Genomic DNA, 26,644 nt, shown 5'->3' with positions numbered 1-26,644 from the left:
ATGACTATTTTTAGTATCATGTTGGAAATGCTGTTCTTTTTTATAAAAGTTTCTTTTGATCATATAAAAGGAAGTGTTTCTTTTTTCTTTTTTCTTTTTTGATTTTTTTTTTTTTGGATTTTTGGGCCACAACCGGCAGTGCTCAGGGGTTACTCCTGGATCCACGCTCAGAAATCGCTCCTGGCAGGCACGGGGAACCATATGGGATGCCGGGATTTGAACCACCGTCCTTCTGCATCTAAGGCAAACGCTTTACCACTATGCTATCTCTCTGGCTCCTCGTTTTCCTTTTTTTAAATAAAAAGTTCCTCCTGGAATATATTTAAATTGAATGGGGTGGGTGATAACTCTTACTAGAACACCATATATTTTATCCTCATGTGGTAATACTAGGCCAAGAAATAGATATAATTGACTGATAAATAATAGAGAAAATGACATTGAGAAAAAGAAAATTACTAATTTGTGTTTTCATTAATTTTAAACCTGTTTTATTGCTAAGGAAAAAGATTTTACTTAGTAGCAAATTCCAAGAATGTATTCATACTTGACTGTTACTATTTCATACCTTGAAGCACAAATGAAATAGACTCTACATTGATAATAGCATCTCTTGTTTTTATAGCAAGACTGTTATTTGTGCTATTGTATATTTGGGGAGTCCTTGCTTTTACATTGTGCTCTCATAGAGTTGTTTCAAGCAAATTATATCCTATTCAGTTATTTCATCCTTTAAAAATGCATAGCATCTTGTAAATTACCAAGTTGAAAAGGAAAATGTTTCAAGAGTGGTTCTCAAGGTTGAACAAGTCTCGCTGTCACCTGGAGGGTTTGTTAAAAGATGAATTGTGAGCACGTAACTCCCAAAACTGATTCAGTACATCTGGATCAAACCTAAGAATTTACATTTTAATAATTTTCCAGGAAGTCTAGGGACTTAATTTTTCAGAATTCTGATGCTGGAGTATAGTGTCCATAAAGATTAAATACTCTCTTACCATGTGTGTTTGCCTTCTGGATCTGCTGTAAAAAAGTACTATGAACTAACAGGTTTAAAATAACACTGTTGTATTCTGTTACAATTCTTGAAATCAGAAGTCTAAAATCCTTCAGGAGACTTCTGGGGAGAATTTGTTTCCCTATTTTCTTCAGCTCCCCATTTTCCTGATTTGTGCTCTTCCTTCATCTGCAAAGTCCATCTGTCTAATCGCTACTTGGCCAGGCTTCCTATTCTCTCCTTTTCTGTAGTCAAAAAGTTCTCTTTCTCTCCCTCATGAGAGGACATTTGTGATTATAGGCACTTCTGTATAAATCAGCATTATTTCCCCTGTAAAGATCTTTATCTTCATATCATCTGCAAATTTGCATTTTCCATTTATGGTAATTTTCACAAATTGGAGGAATTTGGACCTGGACATCTTTAGGTCCAATATCTAGCCTACCACACTGTGAAACTCCTTTGCTCAGTTCTCCTGATCTCCCAGCAAGCAATCTCAGTACACCCAGAGGAAATGCCATTTGTCCCATTTAGAGTCATTTTGTGCTGCCTCTTTTGTCACACTGGAGATGACTTGTGGGCATTAACACATCAGCCTCTACAATAAATGTTCATGTTATTTTATTATTGTAAGAATAAAGGAGAATACGTGTATTCAACTATAACAGTAGTTCAGTTTCTTTAGGAACTAGTAGAGCACAAACTCCGATGTTTTGCTATGGAAGGGAGGGGTATGTTTTCATGGTCTGAAAGGGCTATTAAACCAGGAGAAGATCTCACTTGCCTACAAGTACCTTCTCTGACATCTGTTAGCACATGAGAACAGTACTTCAGTGGTGCTACAGACTGATCTCCAAATTAGAGAAAAAGGAGAAATTGTACAGGTGCTCAGAGAATTCTGAAGTAAGAGTGTGACACTGAAGAAGAAAGAGCGGTCTGGAGCAATAGTACAGTATGTAAAGTGCTTACTTTGAATGCATCTAACCTGGTTTCACTCCTTAGCATCTAATGTAATCCCCTGAGCCAAGGAAGGAAGGAAGGAAGTAGGAAGGAAGAAAGAAGGAAGAAAGGAAGGAAGGAGGAAGTAAGTAAGTAGGAAGGAAGAAAAAAGGAAGGAAGGAAGGAAGGAAGGAGGAAGGAGGAAGGAAGAGAGAAGGAAGAAAGAAAGGAAGGAAGGAAGGAGGAAGGAAGGAAGAAGGAAGAAAGGAAGAAAGGAAAGAAGGAGGGAGGAAGGAAAGAAGGAAGGAAGGAAGGAGGAAGAAAGGAAAGAAGGAAGGAAGGAAGGAGGAAAGAAGGAAGAAGGAAGGAAGGAGGAAGGAAGGAAGGAGGGAAGGAGGAAGGAAGGAGGAAAGAAGGAAGGAGGAAGGAAGGAGGAAGGAAGGAAGGAAGGAAGGAAGGAAGGAAGGAAGGAAGGAAGGAAGGAAGGAAGGAAGGAAGGAAGGAAGGAAAGAGAAAATGAAACAGAGAAGGAAAGAGAAGGAGGCTTCCTATCTGGTGAAGCTGAGCACAGCAAATTAAAAGAAAGAACAAAATGATGTAGTACAAAGCAGAGGAATTGAGGAAATTCTAAGTATGATAATGAGGTGAAGGGGCCAGGCAGGGGAAAGGCATGATTAAAGAATATAGCTTGTTTTAGATTAAGAAAGAATATGGAGTGGACAAGCAATTGAACTAAATCTAGAAAAAGGCCAACCACTTGGAATATGAGGACTAAGTTAGAAATGTAGACAGGAAGACCTGTGTGACCATCATGGCAGCCTTTATGCCATGGCTTCAGCACATGCTGTTAACAGGGCCAGTTAAGCATTTTCTACTTGCTATGAAGACTTTTTTAGGACTTGAGAAATAATGTTGAATATTTGTTTAATTGTCTGTTATTTCCCCTTTCCCTTTTGTTTGTTTTCATTGTTTTGCTAAACAAAAATCACACACATCTGACCATGGTGTTCACACATTTAACTGCAGTTTTCACTGAGGGTGTTTTTTCTGCTGTTGTGACACTTGCATGCTTACTGTGGGGGAATTGTGTACTTAGTTGTGTTGCTTATGTGTATATTTGTTGTGGCACTCACTGGAGTTGTGTGACACTCATGCAGAGCTCATTAGGGCTTGTACCTTTGACCATGGTGCTTACTAATCTTTATTAATGGTTCTCACTGGGTTGAAGCTCATTTTAGTTGTGATGCTCAGACACATCTGATTATGGTGTGGCCAGACATCACTTGCAGAACTGGAGATCACTGACAGCAGAGGTGGCAGGCACCACTGGAATTGCTGCTAGATTATGCTGGCCTCAAGTAGTGATCCTGGACATCACACATATGAACATGAGTTTTCAAGGCAGTTGTTTTGTACCACTGAGTGACCTGTAGGCTCGGTAATGAATTTTTAAATGGAGGAAAGGAAGGAGGAAATAGGCATATTTTTAGTATAATTAAAAATTACTTCCAGAGCAATAGATATGATGCAGTGTGTATATATGTGTGTATACTGCAAAATTCATACTGTCTCTAAAACAAAATAACATGAGTACACTCAATCCTGTTTAAGTTCCTACATCTTATAGCCTTAATAAAAAGTTGTTTAGGGTGCTTGGCTTGCACACATTTAACCCCAGCTTTAACCCCAGCACCCCATGTTGTCCCCCAAGCACCACCAAGAGAAATTCTGAGCTCAGAACCAGAAGTAAACTCTGAGCATTTCTGGGTGCCCTCCACCCCACCAAAAAAAAAGTCTATATAATCACTGTTACCCATGATATGACTCTGGAGCCCTCTCTCTATATGCCTTTCCTCTATACTTTTTGATATTTGTTTTTGCTTCTCACAAAGCACTATAATTGAAAGAAAGGATGAAAGAGGTCATAAAGAAATTATACATAGGGCAGAGTGATAGTATAATGGTAGAATGTTGCCAGATGTGGCAAAATCACATAAAAATAGAATTATACAAATGTTCAATAAATCTGTATATAACTGATATTGGTAATATTCACATGAATGCATTAGAAAAATGTTATTTACAAAAGACAGGCTAGTAGAGGTGAACTTTTTTTTTGACTGGAGGTATTTTTCAAGCAATGCTCAAAATTTCTGGGAGCTACTCCCAGCAGTACTTTGCTAACCAGGCCAGATAATTCAATATATGAGTCTAGCAGTGCCATGCTGCTATAGCCTATCAGTCCTGGTGTTCATCAGGCCATCTAGCATTGCTGGAGGATACATGTGATATCAGAAATTGAACTTGGGACATCAACTTTTTGAGCTATCTCTCAGGCTCCAACATTTCAGAAATAGTTCTCAGTATTAAATATTGAAAAAATATTTACAGATCCGGGCTATACCACCAGGAACTAAGCTCCATTGGGATATTTATAACACAGCTCTGGCACCAACTTTTGCCAATTTTGATATGACAACGAGGAAAGGACAACTTGACCTAAGACCAAGTTGTCCTATCACATCACCTAACACTAAATGGAAATCAGAAGAGGTATCATCCTTTGAACTGTGAAAAATAAGAGCACCAACAACAGAAAACTGACTTTGATAACCGTGACTGAACAGAACCTACCTTGGGACCAATAAGGAAAATCCTACCCTAGGCTGTATCCCAGGACTTATAAAAAACAACAACAACAACAACCACAACAAGATGTCTTATTGCAGAAGCCCAACTTGGACAACAGAGACTGAGCAGAACCTTTGGATCCATTATATCCTAGCCTTTGGCTTAGGGACTGAACGAAAACAGGGAGCAAGTGTTACAGAAGAGTGAACACAACAACAATGATGGATAGGAACCTCTAGAACCATAAAGACTCTATCCTAGACCCTGACCTATAACCTGTGCAAATACCAAGATTGCTACCTACAGTGGCTTGATTTTCTCACACACAACCGAGAGGAAAGTTTCCTGGCACCACAAAAAAGGATGGGGTAATGAGTGTATATGAAGCCAGGGGTTGATCCCATGATGGTATGCTTCAAGGATGGAGAAACCCTGAATCTCTTAGGCCATGGAAATTCCCTTTCTTTCCCAATGCTTACTGTGCCTATGCAAAAAAAGTAAAAGAGGGGGGAACTCCAAACCCTGCCACTCCAGCACCCCTACTTTTTCTTGTTTTGTTTTGATTTGTTAGTTTTGACTTTATTTTCCTTCTCTTTTTCTTCTACTTTTCTCTTTCCTTTTCACTCTTGTGATTATTATTTGGTGATTTATTTTTATTTGTATTTGCCCGGTGCATTTTTTTCCTTTCATTTATCTTTTTTTCTCTCTTCTTTCTTTTTTTTTGGTAGTTGTTACCAAATTTTTTCTCCCTTTTTTATTATCCTTTATATCTCCAATGACGGTGTAATGGATGCTCAATCTACAACAAGCTTAAAGTGGAGACCAGTTTCACTAGCATTCTGGGGGTTAAAGGAGGGATATATGGGATGCATGCCAGCATCAGGGGTGGAGGGAGGACAGCACTGGTGGTGGAAATGCCCCTCATTCATTGTCACTATGTACCATAAATAATGCAGTGAAAGATTTGTAATGCAATTTGGTCACAATAAAAATTTAAGAAAAAGAAAGAATATTTGCAACCCATGTCCAAATTAGTCTTTACCCTAGCCAAAACAATGAATCAACCTTAGAGTCATTGATGAATTGATGAAGAAGCTATTTTACATACTATTGATGGAATACTACTATTCCATTAAGAAGAGATAGTCATGTGCTTTAGTTCAAAATGGAATGGTCTTGAGGTACATATGGAAATTGAAATAAGTGAAAGAGGGTAAAGGATGAATTTACATGGTTTCATTCACATATAGAGTATAAATCATTAAGTCAATGAATTTTCAAAACAACAAAACTAACTTCTACACTTAGTGGAAACTATCACAGTTGTCAGAGGGAAAGCAGAGGAAGGAAATGAGTCAAAAGTTTGAGTGATGTGAGTCTTAGGCACACAGAGAATCTGGGGATCTCACCCCTGGAAATTTCATAATATAAACTATGATAAAGAAATAAAAATTGTTTCTGCAGTTTCTTCTTAAGAAGAATGACTGCCATTGGGGTCAGAACAATAGCACAGCATCAGAGCATTTGCCTTGCAAGTGACTGACCTGGGATGGACCCAGGTTCAGTTCCTGGCATTCTATATGGTCCACCAAACTTGCCAGGAGCGATTTCTGAGCACAGAGCCAGGAGTAATTCCTGAGTGCCACCGGGTGTGACCCAAAAACAAACAAAGACTGCCATTGTCCAATAGAAAAAAATAAATGATTTTGTTGTGATTTGACACTTCCCTCCAAAGTACATACCCCAGTTAGTCTCTAAAGCAGAAGGGAAGGAAATCAAGGAATATTCACTTTATTTTTTATTTATTTTTTATTTTATTTGAAACTTTTTTCTTTAAACATCTTGATTACATATATGATTATTATTAGGTTTCAGTCACTTTCTTTTTTGGTTTTTGGGTCACACCCACAGCACCTAGGGGTCACCCCTGGCTCAGAAAATCGCCCTCGGCAGCCTCAGGGGACCACATGGGATGCTGGGACTCAAACCACCGTCCCTCCGCCTGAAAGGCAAAGGCCCTACCTCCATGACATCTCTCTGGCCCCAATTCACTTTCAATGAAGATAGTAAACTTCTTTTTTTTGGAGAAAAAAACTTGTTTTTAAAGTATTATGTTTAGTAAATATCACAAATAATTCAAACTATGCCTTAGTGGAAATTTATTTAGAGGGGAATATGGCTTGTTATTTTAGAAAAAAAAGAAAGAAGGGCATGCTGCCATGTGGCTTACTAGCTGCTGCCCTGTGCCTCTTTGTAGTGAGTGCTGTATGACGAAATACATCTCTCTAGCATTCTGAAGCTTGTATTTTTATTTCATTCAAGAAAGAAAGGGAATGGAACACTGAAGTTTAATTACCAGGACAATATGGTCCCCTGAGCACCACTATGAATGAAGAGTGACCTTAGACAGCATCCCAGAACCAAAGCTAGGGGAAAGAGAGAAGGTGAGAAATAGAGAGAGAGAATGCCTCTTTTCAGTAGTGATGTTGGCATTCAAACCATTTTATGGGATTGTTTGCCCACATTAAATTTGTTCCATGGTGGCTCTTTGTAAAAATATTCTCACTTAATTGATGGTGAGAATGGCCTTGATTCATTGTCACTATGTATCTTAAATATTACTGTGAAAGATTCATAATTCACTTTGGTCACAATAAAAATTATTTTTAAAAAAACTGCTTTAAGAAGTAAAAGAGCATGGTATTGGAATAAAGACACATCTTCAGATCAAAAAAATTCTCACTTAGTATTCAGTCAGATCCTAAAAAGCAATTATTTACTGATATTAATGTGGATATTTTGTGGCAGGAAGTTGATAAAATGCAAGAGTATTTTTAGTTTGATAAGTGTTTAATATCTACTAAATTTATATAAACAAAAGTTTCCTGAAAAGCTATTTATATATTGTCAACAGGGAGTAGCTTTTAAATTGCTGTATTAGAAAGTAGAACACTTCACTTTTTAAAGGGAAAGCTCTGCCTCCCATTCCCAATAACATGGAAATTCTGTTTGCCAATTGGAGGACTTCAGCGGTCTCACCCCTTCCTGGAGTCTTTGTTCAATATTCAAGTCCCTTTCCTTCTCCTTCCCTTCCCTTTCCTCTCCTCCCTCTGTTTCTCTAAGTCTTTCTCCCCCACTCCATATACCTGAGTTTTCATTATAGACTCTACAGAGCTGAAATAGTATCTATGTGTGTTCCCAGCCTTTCTGTAGTACTTCAAGGTCCATATCTGAAAATTAATACTCAGTGAGTAGATGCAGAATCAGATCTGCAGTTTGTTTGGTAGAAGCCATTAAACCCATGTCTCTGCCATGTTAAATAAGATGTGTTGAGAAGTGAGACAAATTTCAAAAATAAATAAGGGAATAATAAATAGGAAAGTAAGTGTTTGTTTTTTTTAACTTTTTTAAAAAGGGAGTGGTTGTGGGCCAGAGAGTAGAACAGAGAATAAGGCACTTGCCTTCCATTTGGCTAACACAAGTTTGATTCTCAGCATGCTAGATGGTCCCCCAAGCACTTTCAGAAGTGAAATACAGAGCCAGGACTATGCCTTAACTATAGCAAGATGTGGTCCCAAAATGAACTAAATAAATAAGTAATGGCTGGTCAACATACTAATGATGTATTTGTCATTGTTACTTACTCAAGGTTTATTTTTCAGGTGAATTTAAAGTATAAGACAAAAACTTTTGTCCATTTGGAGTAGGATATATAGAACCTGATTTTCTCATTTCTTTCCTGCTTACATTGGAGTTGATGTCTCAAATAGAATGGGAGGAACAAGAGTTATAATGAATGTCAGGAAAGATCTGAAAAAGAAAAGAGGGAAAGGAACACCCCGCTCTACATGGTGTCTGCTAAACCCTATCAAATTGTTGAAAAGCCTTCATTCTTCTTCCATTCTCTCCTGCTCTGAACAGTGAGAGTTGCTTATCATTTGTAAACTCCTCTATAAACTCCTGCCATATTTGGAGAACAAAATGGAGTGCCAGGGTTTGAACATGGGTAGGCCATATACAAAGCTGTGTGCCTTATTACCTACTGAGAAGGCTCCTGTCTTCTCAACAGTTCTTAGCACCTACCAGCAAGTATTAATTCAATTTTTGTTCTTTTAAGTTTAATTGAGATAGAACTGATTATAACATTATATAGATTTCAAATATTTAGATTACAGTTCTATAGTCTATATTCTCATCCTCGCCAAAAGTCTGTCACTATACAATTGACTCTTTGCCCATTTCACCCACCTCAGCTCCCTTCTTTGTCTTTTAATGAAATTGTCCAATTCCTGGAGCACTGAAACCTATCATCAGAGAGAGAGATTCTAAGTTACATTAAAATGCCCCATTTCCCTCTTTATCTGTTTGATGCATTCCAAAGGCAATATCTGGATACATGTTTTTTTATCTACTTCAGTGAATTTTGGTTAATATTTTTTTTAAACTTTTATTGGGGTGGGATGGCTTCAAAGCAGTACCAGGGAGTCCTGATGATACTGGCCAAATGGGTAGGTTAGTTAGTTTTCCAGGACCCTCAGTAGAGGTGCTTTTGTGTCCAATCTGCTGGGGCCTAGATGGATCATATCTGGAAGGCTTAGGGGTCTCTCAGACTACTTTTGGTTATGCTCAAGGGCCATACCATGATAGAGTCATACTTCCAGTCTCATACATGTAAGACTTGCACTAAAGTGTTTTGAACCATCTTTCTGCTTCTGCCAGAAACTTTTGAATGAGTGTTTTTTTCCAGAAGTTACCTACTAAATCTATGCTAATAGCAGCTACATGGTACTTTCATGTGGCTCCTCAGGATGAAAAACTCTTTTGTGTGATGTTTATATATTCTGGGTATCATTATATTTCTTATGACCAAATAAAGATATATTTATAGATATACCAGTAATTATTCATTTCCTTGCATTACATCTTTAATCAGTTCACTATTCTTGGAAAGTCTAGATAAAAAGGATTTTCTTTTGCTTTCAGGATGGTGAGTGGTTGGAATGGGTGGTGGGCAGGTAGGAGTGGCAGTAAGAGGAAGAGACTGGGTAATAGAGAAAAGAAAATGGAGATATTGGGGAGAAAAAATACTATTTATTTTTAAAAGGATGAAGAGGTCTTCTTGGGACACTTTGGTTTTTAATTTTTTTCTTGGCCACACCCAGCAGTGCTCAGGGCTTACTCCTTGCTTTGCCCTTTGGGATAACTCTAGGCAGTGATCATGGTACCATATGGGGTGGCAGGGATACAGCTCTGGTCATCTGCAAACAAGATCTTATCTGTTGTACTGTCTCTCCATCCAGATAAGTGATTAAATGAAGAAACAACTTCTCCCCGGAATTTTATAAATAAGTCATTATTTTGCATCAGGTATATAATACTTCAAATGTATAACTTTTGAAAGAATGACTGATATTGAGGACAGAGAGGTAACTCAGAGAACTGGAACACAAGCTTGCACGTTTATGAAGCTTGGGGTTTGTTCTTCAGCACTGAATGGTACCTTAAACATTGAGCATTGTTGATATAGGCCTAAAAACAAACTAAAAGTCAAAAAATGAATAGTATCACAGTTATCGGTACAAGATTCTGTGACTATAGTGATTTTAAGCAGGTGCTACATTTCTTGTGATATAATGGTGTTTCTTCTTTCCTACATACATTATCTCAGTTTGTGCATGTGAGACTTCACCATTAATCTCATATAATTAAACCTTGTATAAAACTTGTAAGGAAAATGGTTGTAAATGACAGTAATTGCAGTTGCTTTTTGCGGGTGGGGGGAACAGCTGGCAGTGCTCAGGGTTTATTCCTGGCTCTGCACTCAGAAATTGCTCCTGGCAGGCTTAGGGGACCATAAGGAATGGATGCCAGGAATCGATCGCAGGTCCAATCCATCGCAGGTCCATCCTGGGTCAGCAGCATGTAAGGCAAATGCCCTACTGCCGTGCTATCACTCCAGCCCCAATTGCAGTTGTTTTACTGATCGGCAATGATAATACTAATCAAATGAGAGAACTCAGCTAATGGAAACTCTCTTTAGGGCCACCAGTAGCTCTTGTGGCCAACAACTTTACTAATTTTAACGTTTTCACTTTTTGCTTCCACTGACCTTTGGATTTTTGCTTCTGTTCAGGTTGATAACCAAAGTGTTGCCACTAAAATAAAATGCCAGTTAATGATAAGAATCAGGTTATGAATAACCATTTGAAGAGCTAAAATTGAATTTAGTAACTAATTTATTCCTTGATCATGAAGATTAAAGTTATTAAATCTATATCTGAACTCAGGTTACGTTCTGAATCAGTATGGATACTAAATATACTGAATAAACATAACAAATCACTATTAGTATTTAAGGCCTACGTTTTTACTTGCTAAATAAACAAGATAAGCATCTTAAAATAAAAAAAAACATAATAAATTGCTTATTTCTTATAAGCACCTTTATATTGTATTTCAAGTTTTAAAAGAGCTGAACATTAACACATAGGCAAAATGCTAGGTGAGGCTAACAGAAAGCAAAATGCTCCCACACATATATGCAGTCACTATATCTACAGAACAGTTACATAAGTAACAGCAAAATGTTCCTGGAAAATCTCTTTCCTCATTTCCTCATGGTAAGCACAAAGGAATTTTCTTACATTCATCTTTACAGAATGACATTCATCTTCTTGCTTTGATTTACAAACACACATATGCCCTCTGTCATAGTCAGTTGTGTTTACTGTGCAAGTAAATGAGAATTAATTTTGGAAAGATAGTAAGGACATTTAATTCTGTGGCAAGGTGACTGTTCTCTTCTTTCCATTTGATATAATTATCTCTACCTCTTTGTCAATGTGTTTTAAATAATACACAAATCAAACCTGACTTCTCTAATTGTAACTGGACAATAAAATGTGAAATAGGAATGAAATAAGATTCAGTTGTACATATTAGCATCAGAATGAAAGCAATTAAAGGCTTGTAAATCACTTGGCAAATACTGAATGTTCTGTTTCCAAATGGCTATTTCTCAAGTGAGACTGAAAGATTTTAAACCTAGGATTCTTACCAGTGAGCTTACAATTGCTCCCTTTTCCAATGACTGCTCCACCTTCACTGATGGGCAACATTTCTTCAAGTAAAAGTATTTCATGCAGATAATGGCCACTTTGATTACATCAGGGAACTATTTATAAATGAGGACTTTTCATGGAATTTTCCAGAATTACAGTTATCCTATGAACAAGAAGATTTAAAAGCATTCTCTTAAAATAACATAATTTAGGAAATTTAACAGTGAGTAATGCTTCTTAAGTATTTAAGATATTTAAGATATTTTCAACTATCTCTTACATTCTTAGGTTTATTTATTTATTTTTTTGCATAACAGTTTCTAAAACTTCTTCATTGCTATTCAACTCCTTTAATTTTCAGTGACCAATTTAGGGCATCTCTTCTGTGGACTAATGCAGCAGAGTCATGGTATCTGATGTCATTAAAGCTAACAACTCTGACAGTAGGAACCAAGTTATGAATAACCATTTCAAGAACTAAAAGTGAATTTAGTTACTAATATATTTCTCGATCATGGAGATTAAAGTTATGAAGCCATTATCTGAATTCAGGTTCTGATTCAGCATGGATACTAAATATACTGGGTAAACATGACAAATTATTATCAGTATTTAGACCTAAGCACTTACTTGCTAAATAAACAAGATATGCATCTTAAAATGGAAAAACATAATGAATTTATTATTTTTAATAACCACCCTTATACTTCTTTTAATGTTTTAAAAGATTTTAATTTTAAAAATAAAATTCTGCCAAAACCAAAAACTTACAATCTCTTTATTAGAAGTATGATATAGGACATGGAAAATATCTCTTTTTAACAAATATTTAGAAAATTAGCTGCTTGGAAGGACTTGTCAGAGGCCCATTTTGTTGCCATATTTATGTTGGAAATAAAGGATATTGGGTGAATTGATTCTTATTATCAGCTATTCTGTGTAGTGATTTCTCATATAAGTTTTAAAGTTGAAATCCATAAATTAATAACTGCTTGAAACGCATATACTCAGACTTTACATGAATCAGAATTAAAAAGATATGTGAACCTAGGAAAAGAAATTACAAGTTGATATTAATATTCTATAAGGTGTTATATTTAATATTAACTTGATTATTTTTATTTATTGGAATAAAATACTGCTATTTATTGAAATAAAATACTGACAAAATAAAAATTATATGTCTTGTATATATTTGACCTGACTGTGCATTTGAACATTTATGTCATAGGACATAAAGGCAAGAGATCTGAAAATAAGGATGAATTATTATAGTGACAATGTCAACTCTTTTTTTCCTTATTTGGACTTTTCATTTATTTTTTATATAAAATCTTTATTTAAGCACCATAATTACAAACATGATTGTAGTTGGGTTTCAGTCATAAACAGAACAAGCCCCTTCACCAGTAAAACATTCACACCATCAATGCCCTGCCTCCCTCCCTCCCAACCCCTCCCTGCATTCAAGACAAGCATTCTACTTCTCTCACTCATTAAGATTGGCATAATAGTTGTTAGTGTAGTTATTTTCCTAACTGCACTCATCACTCTATGATGAGCTTCATATTGTGAGCCACTCCTTCCGACACTCATCTCTATTTCTTCTGGGTCTTATTACAATACTGCCCTTAATTTTTCTTAAAACTTATAGATGAGTGAGACTATTCTGTCTATTTCTCTCCCTCAGACTTATTTCACTCAGCATAATAGATTCCATGTACATCCACGTATAGAAAAATTTCATGACTTCATCTCTCCTGATGAATGCATAATATTTCATTTTGTATATGTACCACAGTTTCTTTAGCCATTCATCTGTTGAAGGGCTTCTTGGTTGTTTCCAGAGTCTGGCTGCAATGAATATAGGTGTGAGGAAGGAATTTTTGAATTGTATTTTTGTGTTCCTAGGGTATATCTCTAGGAGTGGTATAGCTCATCAAATGGAAGCTCAATTTACAGTTTTTTGAGGAATATCCATATTATGTTCCATAAAGGCTGGACTAGATGGCATTCTCTCCACATCCCCATCAGCATTGATTGTTCTTGTTCTTTGTGACGTGTGCCAGTTTTTGTGCCATGAAATGGTACCTCATTGTTGTTTTGATTTGCATTTCTCTGATGATTAGTGATGAGGAGCATTACTTTATGTGCCTTTTGAGAACTTGTCTGTTCATTTCTTCTCCTCATTTTTTGATGGGGTTAGATTTTTTTCTTATTAAGTTCTGTTAGTACCTTGTATATTTTCGATATTAGCCCCTTATCTGATGGGTATTGGGTGAATAGTTTCTTCCATTCTGTGGGTGGCTTTTGTATCCAAGGCACTATTTACTTTGAAATACAGAAGCTTCTCAGCTCAATATACTCCCATCTGTTTATCTCTGCTTCCATTTATTTGGTGTGTCCTTCTGGCTTTAGTCTCAATGTCATGGAGTGTTTTACCTATGTGTTGTTATAAATAAGTTATGGTTTCAGACCTGAAATCAATGCCTTTAATCCATTTGGATTTGACCTTTGTGCATGGTGTTAGATGGGGTTTTGAGTTTGCTTTTTTGCAAGTGCTAACCAGTTGTGCCAACATCACTTGTTGAGAGGTTTTCCATCCTCCATTTTGAATTTCTTGCCCCTTTATCAAAGATTAGTTGATTGAATGTCTGGGAACATTTCTGAATACTCAAGTCTATTCCAATGACTTGAGGATATGTCTTGATTCCAATACCATGCTGTTTTAGTGATGATTGCTTTGTAGTACAATTTAAAGTTGAGAAAGGTGATGCCTTCCATCTTCTTTTTCCTTAGAAATAGCTCTAGCTATTAGTGGGTATTTATTGTTCCAAATGAATTTCAGGAGTATTTGATCCACTTCTTTGAAGAATGACATGGTTATCTTTAGAGGGTTTGTATTAAATCTGTACAATGATTTGAAGAGTATTACCATTTTAATTATATTAATCCTGCCAATCCATGAGCAGGGTATGTATCTCCATTTCCTTGTGTCCTCTCATATTGCTTGAAGCAGGGTTTTGTAGTTTTCTTTGTAAATGTCCTTCAACTCTTTACTTAACTTGACTCCAAGATATTTGAGTTTGTGTGGAACTAATGTGAATGAGATTTTTTTTAATGTCCATTTCTCCTCTATCATTATTGGTGTATAAGAAGGCCATTGATTTTTGCATGTTAATTTGTAGCCTGCCACTTTGCTATATGGTTCTACTGTTTCTAGAAGCTTTTTGGCAGAGTTGTTAGGGTTTTCTAAATATAGTATCATCTGCAAAAAGTTAAAGCTTGATTTCTTTCTTTTCCATCTGGATGCACTTAATATTTTTTTTTTTGCCTGATCTCTATGGCAAGTACTTCCAATACTATGTTGAATAGAAGTGGTGAGAGAGGACAGCCTTGTCTTGTACCAGATTTTAGAGAAAAGGCTTTTAGCTTATCTCCATTGAAAATAATGTTTTCCATTGGCTTGTGGTAGATGGCCTTGACTATACTGAGAAAAGTTCCTTCCATTCCCATCTTGATGAGGGTTTTTATCAAGAATGAGTATTGGACCTTATCGAATGCTTTCTCTGCATCTATTGATATGATCATATGATATTTCTTTTTCTTTTTGTTGATATGGTGTATTGTGTTAATTGATTTACAGATGTTAAACCATTCTTGCATTTCTGTGATGAAACCTACTTGGTTGTGGTGAATGACCTTCTTGATGAATCATTGAATCCTATTTACCAGAATATTTTTGAGGGTCTTTGCATCTGTGTTCCACAGGGATATTGGTCTGTAATTTTTTGGGGGGGGCATCCTCTTTGTCTAGTTTTGGTATGAAGGTGATGTTAGCTTCATAAAAACTATTTGGAAGTGTTCCTGTTTCTTCAATTTTATGAAAGAGCCCGAAAAGGATTGGTAGTAGTTCCTCTTAAAAGGTTTGAAATAATTCATTAGTGAACCCATCTGTCCCTGGGCTTTTGTTTTTGGGAAGAATTATGTTTACCATTTTAATTTCCTCAATCGTGATGGGGCTGTTTAGATATGCTACATCATCCTTATTTGACCTTGGAATGTTATGAGTACAAGAATTTATCCATTTCTTCTAGTTTTTCATGTTTCATTGCATAGAGTTTCTCAAAGTAGTCTCTGATTACCCTTTGAATTTCTGCAATATCTGTAGTGATTCCCCCCTTTTTCATTTCTATTCCAGTTTATCTATTTTTTCTCTCCATTTATTTGTGAATTTTTCCAGTGGTTTATCAATTTTGTTTATTTTTTTAAAGAACCAACTTTTACTTTCATTAATCTTTTGGGTAGTTTTTTGGCTTTCCACTTCATTTATTTCTGCTTCAAGCTTCTGCCTATCTATTTTTGGTTTCTTTTGTTGATTATTTTCTAATTTTATAAGCTACATCATTAAGCTATTCATGTAGGCCCCTTCTTTTTTCTGATGTGTACTTGCAAAGCTATAATTTTTTCTCTCAGTACTGCTTTAGCTGTGCCCTATAAATTCTGATAATTTGTGTCTTTATTGTCATTTGTTTGCAGGAATGTTTCGATTTTCTCTTTGATTTTATCTCTGACCTATTGGTTGTTCAGTAGTAAGCTGTTTAATTTTCAGGTCTATTTAGCCACTCTGTGTCTCTTAACTGGTGCATTTAGTTCACTGACATTGAGAGAGATAGTTGTCGTGGGATTTAGTGCCATCTTTGTGTAGAAGTTTGAAGTTTGGTGTGTCTGTTGGTCCATCTTGTCTTAAATTAGACCTTTCAGTTTTTCTTTTAAGGCTGGTTTTGAGTCTGCTGAGTTTCTAAGCTGCTGTTTATTTTATGTATACTTCCTTCAAAGAAGTTAGATATACTTTTTTCAAACCTGAAAGTGAGTCTTGCTGGGTGCAGTTTCTAGGCAAAATTCATTTCTTTGAGTTTTGTCACTATGTCCACCACTGCCTCTGGCTTTGAGGGTTTCTTGTGACAGGTCTGCTGAAAATCTTAAGGATGTTCCTTTGCATGTAATTTCCCTTTTTTGATGTCCACCACTGCCTCTGGCTTTGAGGGTTTCTTGTGACAGGTCTGCTGAAAATCTTAAGGATGTTCCTTTGCATGTAATTTCCCTTTTTTGATCTTGTTGCTTTCAGTATTCGATCCCTATCTGTAGGATCATCATTGTGACTAGGATATGTCTTTGGGTGTTTTTCTTCAGTTTTCTTTTAGCTGAGACTCTTCAGGCATGCAGGATTTGGTTGCATGCAGTCTTTATCTCTGGGAGTTTCTCTACAGTGATATCCTTGACTGCTGATTCTTCTTGGGGATTTTCTTCCTGGGTCTTGGGATTCCAATTATTCTTATGTTGTTTCTGTTGAGCTTATCAAAGACTTCTATTTTCATCTGTTCACATTCTTTGGATAATTTTTCCATTGTCTCATCATTTGCTATAAGGCTTTTATCTAATCTCTCCTGCTGTATGGAGTTGTTATGCATCTCATCTTCCAGCTCACTGATTGTGTCTTCAGCTGCTGTTACCCTGTTGGAGAGGCTTTTCATTGAGGGTTTTATTTTGTCTACTGAGTTTTCAGATCTTTTATTTCAGTTTGGAGTTTTCTGATTTCTTTTTTCTTTTTTTCTTTCTTTTTTTTTTTTTTTGGTTTTTGGGCCACACCGGCGGTGCTCAGGGGTTATTCTTGGCTGTCTGCTCAGAAATAGCTCCTGGCAGGCACAGCGAACTATGGGATACCGGAATTCGAATCAACCACCTTTGGTCCTTGGATCGGCTGCTTGCCGCTGTGCTATCTCTCCGGGCCGAGTTTTCTGATTTCTATGTTCATATCCCCTTGATTCTTATTTGTGTTCTGTTCAACTCTATTTATGCTTTCTTTGAGTTCTATGAAAATCCTCCATATTTCTTCTCTAAACTTCATATCAGAGAAACTAACTAGGTGGTTGTTTCTTCCTTCCTTTTTTCCTTCCTTCCTTTTTTCCTTCCTTCCTTCCTTCCTTCCCTCCTTCCTTCCTTCCTTCCTTCCTTCCTTCCTTCCTTCCTTCCTTCCTTCCTTCCTTCCTTCCTTCCTTCCTTCCTTCCTTCCTTCCTTCCTTCCTCTCTCTCTCTCTCTCTCTCTCTCTCTCTCTCTCTCTCTCTTTCTTTCTTTCTTTCTTTCTTTCTTTCTTTCTTTCTTTCTTTCTTTCTTTCTTTCTTTCTTTCTTTCTTTCTTTCTTTCTTTCTTTCTTTCTTTCTTTCTTTCTTTCTTTCTTTCTTTCTTTCTTTCTTTCTTGTTTTGGTTTTTGGCAGTTTTCAGGTCATCAGAGTTGCCATCTTCATTCTCTATGCCTGGTGTTGGCCTGTGTTGGTTTCCTATTGTCATACTTGTAGTTTAGATTTTTCTACATGTTGTGGTGGTGTTCATTGGCTAGAAGGTGAATGCGACTGCAAAGTGAAGCAGAGTGGCCATGCTCCTCTGGCTCCACCCTTTGTGGCGAGACTGCTCACTTCTTAAGAAGAGCCCTCAGGGAACAATGGCAGAGAGGATCAAAATTCCAGGCCACAAGTCAGCAAAGAGAAAGTCCAAGACGCCTGCCATATTTTGGGGCAAACAGCAGAAATCAGCTTTACTGTCTGTTGGCGGGACTGCTCACCTCTGAAGAAGAAAAGCCCTCAGGAACAATCATGGAGAGGATCAAAATTCCAGGCCGCAGGACAGCAGCAAGAAGACCCAAGATGTCTGCTGTGTTTCAGCACAAACAGCAGAAACCAGCTTTACTCCCATGTCAAATCTTAAGTCTGTTCTTGTCATCCATTTACAGTGGTGTGTTGTATAAATGCATAACCTAGTCATGTCTTTTTAAATACTATTTTTTTTTGCAGAACTTGATGCTAATCTCTAACTCATGTTTCTGCAGAACGCCACTTACCTTTTCTTAGCACAATGTGTTTTTAATGATTCAACCTGTACTGGGTGTTACATACTCCTAGACTTCCTTAGCCATGCACTGAATCCTTCACAAAACTATGTGTATTTATCCCTCCAGGGAAGTATTATCTTTGCTTCTGGACTTCTTGTTGAGTTTCACTCTTCTCAAGGTTGATAGCTCTCTCCACCTAAATAAATCTCAGAAGGATAATACTTTGATGGAAGCAACAACTTATTCCAAAAACAGTTATTGACCCAGATATAAAGATAACATTCTGAATTGAATTTTGAATTAACTTATTTGCAAAGTGAGATGATTGTGTAAGTTTTCAGGAGATCATTCCCAAGTTGTTGAGAAAGATGCTAACACCTGACTTTCAAGTGTCAACATTTGGAGATTTTTTTGCATATTTGTTTGTGCTTGGTCAATATCTATCTATGCTCAGGGATTCTTCCTGGTTCTGAAATTATAGATCACTCCTGTTATTGCTCAGGGCACTATATGGCATGCCAGGGATTTTTACCCAGTTAGACTGTATGCAAAGCTTTACCCTTCTATACTACTATATTCTATATTATAAACTTATATATTCAGTCTGGTAGTCAGCTTTTGGAATAAACTTTGAAATCATGGAGAGTGTATCTAACCTATTTAGGATATATTTTCTTATAAAATCATAATGCTTCTGGCTTTAGATGTCCCCCTCTCTTATTAGGTGATGAATTGTACATTAATTACATATAAATATTCAGAAAAATACTATCTCCAATGGAGTAGGTATTAACTTTTTAAAATGTAGAATTGATAAAAGGTAGAATTAAGAGAAAAAATCAAAAGTACAAGGAAAAGTACAAGAAAAGACTGAATGCAAAATTTCAAGAGTATGTTCTAGTGTTCTAGAATTTTATTTTAGCTATATTGTACTATTTCAGATGCTTATGTTTTCCCTATTTTTGGATAGGTGAGAGTATTTACTTGTATATGCTATGTGATTTGTCATAGTTAAATCTTTTATTATAAAAAAGTCTCTCCATGAGTATTTTTTGTATTTAAAAAATTAAAATATCCAAAGGCAAATTTGAGATTAGTCTCATTGTGTCCTTCCACTGCTTTCTGTATTATCTCTCTAGCCTCAGGACAAATATTTAATCATCTGAAATAAGGTAAAAACACCCACGTTATATGATCTCTCTGCACCAGGTGCCTATTTCTTCCCTAGATTGTCTTTTAAAACTTGAGTTGTTGAGGAGCATGCTTTTCACTCTTGTTCATGATTACTTTGACACCAGTGTTAATGGCTGATAATAATTTGCTTCATTGTTACCACAATAATTGGTTTTCTTAGAATAGTGTATAGTGTTATCCTTTAGAAATGGATATAGTACTTGGGCTTTCAACTTAGTGAGTCATATGGAAGGAAGTGCCTATTTTGTGGCATACTATCCTTTCAAAAGTAACTGTGCAGATACATTGCAGGCAGAAAGTCATCAGATAGCTTTCTTTTGAAGGCCATCTGTCAGATGGAATGTTCAAGGTTTGGTTTAAAAAAAAAAAAGTTCTAGCTGTTTCACCTACCAGGAGTTTCTGTTACACTATAAAAGTCCCTGACATAAAAGAGAACAATGAGAACAAACATTCATTGGTTTTTGTCCTATACTTTAAAATTTTTTAATTCAAGTTTAATTTTTTGGTTTTTAATACTGTTGATAGTGTTTCCTCGTGCACATTATTCCAGTACCATATACATCACCAGTGTACCCATCCCTCCTCAAAGGACACCAACTCTCTCCTCTTATCTCCCCCTTCCAACTAAGCTGGGTGGATCAGTTTCCCTTCTGTGCTATGTTGCCTTTGTATCTTTGCTGCCCTACATTTTTAACATCAGGGACAATTTTAAACACTAGATAGATATTATATTGGAGAACAAGCTAAAAGTGCATGTGTGCATCTTACCTTTGTATAGATTTTATGCTTAAGGGATGGAGAAATAGTACAGTGGGTAGGGCGCTTACCTTGCAAACACCAACCAAGATTCCATTTCCAGCATTCCATATGGTGCACCAAGCCTCACATGAGTAATCCCTGTGTGCAGTTAGGGTTAAAACCCTGAGAACTGCCAGATATGACCTAAAACAAACAAAACAAAATCTAAAGAAGAAGGAAAATCTCTGTGTTCTATAGAATTCACTTCAAATTGTGTATGGTAGATCAGAGAAGCAAGTAAATCATCTGACTTGGCATATTTGGATTTTGTTTTTCTGATTGCTGATTGGTTTTCAAGCCACAGTTGGTGGTGTTCAGGGATAACGTCTAACAGAGAACAGGGAACCATATGTAGCACCAAGGATTGAATTCAGTCAGTTGTCATGGATTTATAAGGATATTTAAATTTATTTTGTTTCCTTCAAATTATAGGCTTCTTTTTAATGCATTACCTTATTATGTTTGCATCCTCCACTTCCTGAAAACTGTAAGTGTTGCTCATTCACTCAGACCATGCAGAGTGCTACTAGACACTTTGACACTTTGTACTTCCAGGTTCCCTGATTATGTTTTTTGCTTGTTTTTGTTTGAAGCTATTCATCAGAAGCAGTGTGAAGAGGTTGAGTATAGGGATTATGGCTGCATGACTGAACAGAAATGAACAAGTGGTTGTTTCTTATATAGACCTATCTCTTGGTCATCACGAGAGACAGAGCCAGTAAAAGTGATCTTTGGAGTAATGAAATATTTCTAAGGGTCATTTTATGATTCTTTTTCATCTTGACATGATATAATTAGCAACTGGCTATTATAATTCCCTTGCCACCCATAACCCTGCCCTTCCAACCTAAACATGTTTGAAAAAGTATTTCTCTACTTGAGATTAATGGTTTATTATGGAAATGGGCCCTGAACCTTGCCAGAAAGTAAAGCTTTTTAGGAAGCCATTATAATTTTGCATTAGATATTTTGTGGCTTTGAACTTACTGGTGTAGTTTGTGATATGACTCAATCAATGCTGTAGATTAAAGTTCAGGCCGACCTAGCCTGCTGGAGGGAATTTTGAGTCTGCCTTTTAAGAGGCATATGTGACATGTTGTATGCTATTTAACTTCCCTCTGTCTTACTTTTCTTATCTTGAAAATTATATTATTATCTGAGAGCTTTATAAATTATCTGAACTGAACAAGTATTCCCCAATCCATAGCTTACATTCACTGTAATATGTAGTTATACTAAATAGGAAGAAGTTTGTACAAAGATATCCTTTCAGGTTGTTGGGAGGATTCTGTGCAATGAATTAATGACTTTGAGGTCTCTGTGGCTTTCATCGTGAGATGATGGAACACAGTAAGAGCAATTTTCCTAGAAATGAAGGGATGCTTTGTTTCCAAGAACTTCCCTTACTCATGTCAAATTGTAAGCTATCTTTGACCTCTTCTTTCTAGACCTCTGATGGTCACGGAAAAGGAACTCAGGCTGGAACATGGGAGCCCATGTGGAAAGGTACCAGTATTGGGCATGTTCGATTTTTATTAAGAACTCGGTGGGCCGGAGTGGTGGTGCAAGAGAGAAGGTGTCTGCCTTGCCTGCTCTAGCTTAGGATGAACCCTGGTTCAATCCCCCAGTGTCCCATATGGTCCCCCAAGCCAGGAGCGATTTCTGAGCACATAGCCAAGAGTAACCCCTGAGAGTCACTGGTCTGGTCCAAAAACAAAACAAAACAAACAACTCAGATGTGGTGGCTGGAGAGATAATAAAATGAGCAGGGTGCTTGTCTTGCATACAGCCAACGTAGGTTTCATCCCAAAACCACATATTGTTCTAAATATTGCCAGGATTGATTCCTGAACACAAGCCGAAGTAAGCCCGGAGCATAGCCCAAAAACCAACAAAACAAAACAAAACAAAACAGTGTACAAAGAACTTGGTGAGTAAGGGGAATTCAAAGATGATAGTGAAAATAGCTAGGATGGATTTAATGTCTGCCTCTTTGTCCGATGTTGTGCTACAATTGGTATAACTATTCGCTTCTCACAAAATTGGTGATATAGACAAGAAAATTGAATTGAGGCTAGAAAGTTAGTAGTTGGTCCAAGTCTTTCAGAAACTCACATAGTGGAGGGCATCATTTGAACTTGGCTCTAACCTCAGAGCTTTGCAGTTAACCAGGGAGACCTAGGACTTAAAATTAAAGTAGCCCCCTCAGAAGTGCTGTTCTGTGTTAAGTTTGGGTTGATGCCTTCAGCTTCAGTTGCAGTCATTATGTGAGGCTTTATAAAGCCTGTTATTGTGTGGATAATGTGGGAATAATATCAGAATATTCAAGTGCATAGAATCTCTCAGTCCCATTTTGTTTTTAATATTGAATGCATTTGTTTATTTAGCTAATTGGGCCACACCCAGTGGTGCTCATAACTTAATCCTAGCCTAAAGGTCACTCTTGATGGTACTCTGGAGAACTATCTTAAAAAAAAAAAAGTGCTAGGGAGTGAACCAGAGTCAGCAATGCACAAGGACAGTATTTAATCTCTGTACTATTTCTCCTGCCCTTTTTTCATTTCTTAATATAGATAGGTAAATTAAAAAATTACTCTGCTTTTGCTTCTGGGCCTAAGAAATTTTGCCTTTTGAATCGATCACTCACATTGAGACTACCATTTGTTGACCATTATGGTTTTGTTAATGTTGGCTTTACTTTGTTTCTTCTTTTATTTCACTCCATTTATGCTCAAAAACCCATTTAATTATGTCTGCACATGGAAAAACGTTCATATGATATAAAGGAGCATTAAAATACAAAAAGAAGCTTCTTCCTCCACACCAATTTCTACCCCAAATTTTTGCTCTTTAGAGGTATTTCATTTTTGTATATAGGAGATAGTGAAACAGTATATAGATGCAGTTTTTGGAATAGTGGAGTAATGTTTATGCATATTATTTATTACTTTATTTAATTTGTATTTTAATTAAGAAGTTATTTACCGTGTTCACTTCAGCAGCACATATACTAAAATTGGAATGATACAGAAAAGATTAGTATGGCTCCTCCTCAAGGATGACATGCAAATTTGTGAAGCATTCCATATTTTTAAGCAAAAACAAAACCAAAAAAAAAGTTACTTACCATTGGTTTAGTCTGCATTGTGAATTTGCAACTACAATTTTACTTCTCTCACCAGATATATAGATATATACATATATATGTATTTATATGTACATTTATATATTACATATATAGATGTTTATCTATATATACAGACACATCACCACATTTACTCCTAGTGTTCTGATGCCATTCTCTCGATCTGACTCCCCTTATTCATTTCTCAAACTTTCCCTTCTGATAACCACAATATTTTTTTTTAGACTTTAAGAATTTTTATGATGTTGGTTCATTCACTTTGTTAATATTCAACTTATGAGTAGGTCAGAGCTAAATAGCACAGCGGGTAGGGCATTTGCCTTGCATGTAGCTAACCCAGGTTCGATCCCAGGAATTCTATATGGTACCCTGAACCTGAAGGGATGATTTCTGAGCACAGAGCCAGGATTAACTCCTGAGCACCACTGAGTGTGGCCCAGAAAACAAACAAACAAACAAACAAACAAAAAATTTATTATGAGTTAAATAATATATTTTTGTCTTTTATTTTCTGACTTATTTTGATTAAAGCCACCTCAATTATATCCATGTTATAAAGGTCAATATAACTTTTATAAGCCAAAAAAGAGAGAGATAGTACAGTGGATAGAACACTAACTGTGCATTCAGATGACCTGGGTTTGATTTGTGACACTCATTCCTCAAGCCTGCTAGGAGTGATCCCTGAATGCAGAGATAGGAATAAACCCTGAGCAATGCCAGGTGTGAAGAAGGAGGAAGGAAAGGGAAGAAGATAGGAAGGAAGGGAAAAGGAAAAGAATGAAAATTTGGGGCCAGAGAGATAGTACAGTGGGTATAGCTCTTACTTGCATATACCTTACTTGACTTTGATTTCTGACACCATTGGGTACTTAGGAAAACAAACAAGCAAAGAAACATAATTTTCTGTTACCACATCATTTCTAATCACAGTCATTTCTAGTCTTTTCTTTGAGTTATGTGTTAGAGAGCAGGGTTGGGGGTAGTCTTATAAGCCTGTCTCAGGGGATCTATGGACTATTCCCAGTGATAGTCAGCTACATGCAGCCAACTGAGACAGGTTTATCCAGTGGTGCTTGAGGAGTAGTGCTCAGAACCAGGAGTCAGGACCCAGTCTCTACAAGGGCAGCATTCTGTTTCATCCTGGAATTGCATGACCTTGGGCTTAGATCAGACAGCAGAGCCTGGCTCTGATGAACCCAGTACTGTCTCCCTACTTCTGTCAGTGAACTTTCAGTGAGGGTTCCTTCTTGTACTTTCTAGCATCTGCTTTTTTCTGGAAGACTCTTATAGAAGCAATACTTCCTTCTATAAGTAGCAATTCCTTATCACAACTGAGCTTATTTTTTTATGAATGGGATTGAAATATGATTTCGAATCACATCTAAATTTTTTTTAGCCTTTGTTCCTACCTCAAAAATAGGAAATGTAAAAAAAAAAAAAAGAAATAGGAAATGTATGTATGGTATCAAAAAAATAAATGCCTTGTTCATAGTAAATTTGGGCCATGACCTATGATCTTTTTGATATGTTTATAGGAATTAAGAAAGAAATCTTTGAATAACATATCTTCCCTTTAAAAAAACAAAAAGCAATTTCGTTATCTAGTGGTATATATTATTGTAATATGTAAGTTCACAAATTTTGCTATCACATTGTCTTTTTTATTATTATTTCTTTTTGTTTTAGTTTGATTCTGAACTATTTTGAAAGAAATACTATATCTACTTGAAAAAATAGATAAGGCCTGGGACTATCCATCTCTCAGAAATAGTCTTGCATGTATTTGACCTATAGCCACACACAAAAAAGAAGAAAATCAATAAATAAATTTGTTTCTGGAAAGAAAATATTTGACCTAGAAAAATTTTCAAAATTGACCACCTCTTCTATAGCAATTGTTTTTGGTCCTTTGAAATTTGAAGTTTGAACATAGAAATGTTTCCTTATGTTGGTGTTAACAGAACAAAGGTATACATAAATTCAGACAGTAAACTAGAACAGTTCCTTGTGTGAAGCGGAGTTCCAGACTGATGTTAGTGCACTCAGGGCAGCCTGAGCTGCTTTGTTAGCATCAGCATCTCTAATGGAATTACATATGTCCTGAGAGATAGCAGTCTGACTCCAGTGAACAAGGATGAAAGAGAAAGCAAATTAAACTCAAGTGGAGTTGTATCACAACCACAAACAAGCTAGAAAAATTCTTATTTAAACATGTCAACATTGATGTGTTTAATTGTATTTTAATGAATTAAAGATTAAGAAATCATTTCAATTAGGCATATAAAATTACCTGCTAGACTATCAGCCAGAGAATTGTGATGACTATTAATTATAAATAATTTCCCTGATGCTGAGTTTACCATGTATACAGGAATTCATGGGCAAATTATGAGCAGTGAATGAAAGGACCACAGTAGTCCACATTTTTCATCTCTAATGGACAAAACCTCTCTACACTCCCCCGCCCCTTCCATTAAAGGGTTTGGAAGACACTTTACAACTCTTATCTTCTGCTCGAATTTCCTCTACTTATTTATTAGGAAAAAAATTCGAGTTATTGTTTCCCCAGAGCAAATTTAATCCTTAGATTTTCACTCCTCTGATTTAAAATTAGATTTTGTCTGTCTTACAAGCATTCAGGGCAGGCAGTATAAAGTATAAAGTATAAAGATATTAGAAGCATTTAGTTTAAGAATTTCCAGTACCGAGACGCCGGCCCGAGAGGCCTGCGCGGGTCCTTGCCCTTTCACACGGGCGCCTAGCCCGCCACATCCCGTGGAGACCCCAGACGCCGGCCCGAGAGGCCTGCGCGGGTCCTTGCCCTCTCACACGGGCGCCTAGCCCGCCACATCCCCCGGAGACCCCAGACGCCGGCCCGGGAGGCCTGGGTGAGTCCCTCCTGCCTCACGCGGGAGCCTAGCTGGGCACATCCCCCGGAGACCCCAGACGCCGGCCCGGGAGGCCTGCGCGGGTCCCTGCTCCTTTACAC

The 26,644-nt window shown here is 36.8% G+C and overlaps 1 protein-coding gene and 1 non-coding gene across 2 annotated transcripts in view; both read left to right on the top strand.

Moving 5' to 3' along the window:
* The window catches only part of CERS6 (ceramide synthase 6), a 331,923-nt gene that overhangs the window by 182,634 nt on the left and 122,645 nt on the right, over positions 1 to 26,644 (top strand). The gene's annotated exons all lie outside the window — the stretch shown is intronic.
* LOC126010703 (U6 spliceosomal RNA) lies at positions 23,494 to 23,600 on the top strand. Its single transcript, XR_007496716.1, has one exon. It is a non-coding gene; the product is annotated as a U6 spliceosomal RNA (small nuclear RNA).

The sequence above is a fragment of the Suncus etruscus genome, chromosome 5 (assembly GCF_024139225.1).
Source record: "Suncus etruscus isolate mSunEtr1 chromosome 5, mSunEtr1.pri.cur, whole genome shotgun sequence".
NCBI lineage: Eukaryota > Metazoa > Chordata > Mammalia > Eulipotyphla > Soricidae > Suncus > Suncus etruscus.
This window is presented reverse-complemented; position numbering and strand designations above follow the sequence as displayed.